This window comes from Hoplias malabaricus, chromosome 2 (assembly GCF_029633855.1).
Source record: "Hoplias malabaricus isolate fHopMal1 chromosome 2, fHopMal1.hap1, whole genome shotgun sequence".
NCBI lineage: Eukaryota > Metazoa > Chordata > Actinopteri > Characiformes > Erythrinidae > Hoplias > Hoplias malabaricus.
Window position 1 is genome coordinate 40040013 of NC_089801.1, and position 4546 is coordinate 40044558.

The 4546-nt window shown below is 41.7% G+C and overlaps 1 protein-coding gene across 1 annotated transcript in view; it reads right to left on the minus strand.

Annotated features, from left to right (window-relative positions):
* Positions 1-2464, minus strand: part of acsl4b (acyl-CoA synthetase long chain family member 4b) — a 12688-nt gene extending 10224 nt beyond the window's left edge. Inside the window, exon 1 of the mRNA XM_066658223.1 lies at positions 2399-2464. The gene's annotated coding sequence lies outside the window, so the exon portion shown is untranslated. The remainder of the gene's footprint in view (positions 1-2398) is intronic.
* Positions 2465-4546: the final 2082 nt, after the last annotated feature.

The window sequence follows — 4546 nt, forward strand, 5'->3', positions numbered from 1 at the left end:
CTGCTCTGTACAGACAGGGTGAGAATGCTGCTGTGGGATTTTACCAAAGCAGGTCACAGATGTTTCATTAAGAACCAGAACTGTCTTCCACTGTGAAGGAAATTTTTAAGGCAAATATTAAAAGCATATTCACACTACAAATCCCTCCATACCTCAGGATCTCAGGAGAGAGAGAGAGAGAGAGAGAGAGAGAGAGAGAGAGAGAGAGAATGAGAGAGATAAACAGATCTAGAGGTCAGCTCTGAAACACCTGTTTTCCTCAACAGTCTCTAGCCATCTAAATATTTACAAGAAACAGTTAATATCCCCTTCCCTCCCTCTCTCTCTCTCTCTGACACACACACACACGCACACACACACACACACACACACACACACACACACACACACACACACACTTATACGGTGGACCGGCTGCTGCAGGAGGTATTCTGTGTGTCCTGTGTTTCTGAGCTTGTTTGCATAAAAATGACTTTTAGGTAAATGTGTTCCTCCCACACATGCTGATGACATCGCAATAAGGTCACAATTGTCCGAGTGTGAGCCAGATCTACACCCCACAAATGCACACACACACACGCACACTCACTATATCTTACACACCAGTCTGGCAAGTTTAATTTGCCTGAGGTTCCGCTTAAACAAACAGCGGCTTTGTATTTGGAAAACAGTCTCTCAGATTACAACCAGGAATGAGCCTCTGTATACGGCAAAAAAAAAAAAACACTGGCTAATGTAGCACACTGAACACAGAGCACTGTAGTTTAACGCAGAGTACTGTAGATTAACACAGAGCACTGTAGTTAAACACAGAGTACTGTAGATTAACACAGAGCACTGTAGTTTAACACAGATTACTGTAGATTAACACAAAGCACTGTAGATTAAGACAGAGCACTGTAGATGAACACAGAGCACTGTAGATTAACGCAGAGCACTGTAGATTAACACAGAGTACTGTAGATTAATACAGAGCACTGTAGATTAACGCAGAGTACAGTAGATTAACACAGAGCACTGTAGATTAACACAGAGCACTGTAGTTTAACGCAGAGCACTGTAGATTAACACAGAGCACTGTAGATTAACACAGAGCACTGTAGATTAACGCAGAGTACAGTAGATTAACACAGAGCACTGTAGATTAACACAGAGTACTGTAGATTAACACAGAGCACTGTAGATTAACACAGAGTACTGTAGATTAACGCAGAGCACTGTAGATTAACACAGAGTACTGTAGATTAACACAGAGCACTGTAGATTAACGCAGAGTACAGTAGATTAACACAGAGTACTGTAGATTAACACAGAGCACTGTAGATTAACGCAGAGCACTGTAGATTAACACAGAGTACTGTAGATTAACACAGAGCACTGTAGATTAACGCAGAGTACAGTAGATTAACACAGAGCACTGTAGATTAACACAGAGTACTGTAGATTAACGCAGAGCACTGTAGATGAACACAGAGCACTGTAGATTAACGCAGAGTACAGTAGATTAATACAGAGCACTGTAGATTAACGCAGAGTACAGTAGATTAACACAGAGCACTGTAGATTAAGACAGAGTACTGTAGATGAACACAGAGCACTGTAGATTAACGCAGAGTACAGTAGATTAACACAGAGCACTGTAGATTAAGACAGAGCACTGTAGAGTAACGCAGAGTACAGTAGATTAACACAGAGCACTGTAGATTAAGACAGAGCACTGTAGAGTAACGCAGAGTACAGTAGATTAACACAGAGCACTGTAGATTAAGACAGAGCACTATAGATGAACACAGAGCACTGTAGATCAACGCAGAGTACAGTAGATTAACACAGAGCACTGTAGATTAAGACAGAGTACTGTAGATGAACACAGAGCACTGTAGATTAACACTGAGTACTGTAGATTAACACAAAGCACCGTGAATTAAGACAGAGCACTGTAGATGAACACAGAGTACAGTAGATTAACACAGAGTACAGTAGATTAACACAGAGCACCTTTGATTATTGCAGAGTACAGTAGATTAACACAGTGCACTGTAGATCAATAAAATCAATAGATCAAGTAAATTGAAGATTTATGTGTTTTTGTGGAGTGCTGCAATTAAAGCTCATAAAATATGTTTCACATCACACAGTCACACACAGTCTCTCTCTCTCTCTCTCTCTCTCTCTCTCTCTCTCTCTCTCTCTCTCTCTCTCTTACACGCAAACACACAGTTATAGTCACACACTCACTCTTTTTAAAATACAGTGCTCAGCCACGAGTACATACAGAGAAACACTCAGAGAGACTGAGAGAAAGAGACAGACAGACCAAGAAAGAGAGAGAGAGAGAGAGAGAGAGAGAGAGAGAGAGACATAGAGATATAGAGAGAATATCAGAGAGAGTTGTTACCTGAGCTGTAAGATCACTGCGGTTCTCAAAAGTTCTGAACAAACAGTTTCCTATTACTACTCCTCCTCTCTCTTTCTCTCTTTCTCTATCCCCGCCTCCTCTTTATTCCCTCCTATTTTTGCCCTTTTTTGCCTCCTCCTCTTCTCTTTTTTTCTCCTGTTCTTTTTGTTACTCCTTAATTCACGTCAAGTCACATTTATTTGTAAAGTTAGTTTTACATCCTGATGGTTCCACAAAGCAGTTTTACAGAAATTAGAGTTAATAGAATGAATAGAATTAACATTAACCAAATTTTAATTAATAGCAAGCCAAAACCAATGGCAGCAGTGGCAAGAAAAAACTTTGAAGCTGGAGAACGAAACCTCGAAAGACTTATAAAGGGGGACCCATCCTCCTCTGGTCAAAGAAATTATAAACAAACTCCTCCTTCTTTGCTTTCTCTTTCTCTTCCCTCCTCTTTTTCATGTCTCTCCCTGTTCTTTTTTCCTTTCATAGGAGGAAATGACAGTTTCGTTTGGGTCAGTTGGCACACACACACGCACGCACACATGCACATGACTCATACACATTCCTCACTTTTCTCTCTGTTGCAGAATATGGCTGTTCGAGAGAGGAGCTGGGCTGAGCCTGGGAGTTAAGAGAGACGAGCTGGGCTCAGTCCTGGGTGTTGAGAGAGAAGTTGGGCTGAGTGCCGGCCAGTAAGGAAGTACTGTAGATTAACACAGAGTACTTAACACAGAGTAAGGGAGGAACTAGGCTGAGTCCCAGGTAGTGTAAGAGGAGCTGGGCTGAGTCCTGGGCAGTGACGGCATAGCTGGGTCACTTAGTGATCCAGATTCTCCAGCACAGGAAGTGGCCCAGACTCACACACCTACACAAGCAGAGCAGCACAGTGGGGTTCTGATGTCACCAGTGATGTCACAAGTGATGAAATATTCTCTACTTCGTCAAAGAAAAGAGAACAATCATAAAAAAGAGGGTGAGTCACACACACACACTCATACAGACACACACACACTCATACAGACACACACACGCATAGAGATACAAATCGGTCAAAGGTAAATGTGGCAAAATCTCCACCACATCAACTATGATCAGAACACTGGGTCAGAGGTCAGACACAAATTTAGTCACAGGGTTACAACATCACACACACATAACTACACAAACATGCACACACAAATAACCACACACACACACACACACACACACATAAACAATTTGTGTAATTGAATCTTGGTAAAGTTCTAAGTTCATTGTTATTTTTATTGTTTATGAAACTTGTGTATCCAAGATACAATAACTTTTACCTCTTAAAGGAATGGTATATTCTAGGGGGTGGGGCTACCTATATATATATATATATATACCACACAAGGGTAAAAGAGCAACACTCTGCTAGACCGTAGCGAGAGAAACACAACCTAAGTGTATATAATAAGACTCAATTGATTTTGTTGTCATTATCCTTTTTTGTCTCTGCTAATAGAGAGTTTCGTTTTGTTAATTTTTTGTTCTCATGGAGCGCGCTTGTATATATTGTAAATAGTAATGTAAAGTCTGGTGTGTAAATAAAGGTGGAAGGGAACCAAAAATCGAACCCCTCTGTGTTATTTCGAGTCGACCTTACATCATCTCAGGCCTCTCGCCAGACTCTACCCATAGAGAACACCTCCCACCATTACACGTTGCGATGGTGAAGGGGTGAGCTTTATCACAGGAGGTCCATAAATAAGATTAGTAAATAATTTTAATCCAGCACAGTGTCAACATTTTTAGCATAATCATTTTATATCAGGCTTATACTCATTATTATATATCTCATAGTTGTTGGTAATATTTGTATTAGTTTGTTTTCCAGAATAAAAGTCTCTCCATCCAGCCATCCATCCATCCATTATCCACCGCTTATCCGAATCCGGGTCGTGGGGGAAGCAATCCATGTAAAGAAACCCAGACCTCCCTCTCCCCAGCCACCGTTTTCAGCTCCTCCAGGGAGGATACTGAGGTGTTCCCAGGCCAGTCAAGACATGTAGTCTCTCCAGCATGTTCTTGGTCTGCTCGGGGCCTCCTCCTCGTTGGACATGCCCGGAACACCTCACCAGGAAGGCGCCCAGGAGGCATCTGGACCAGATGCCCGAACCA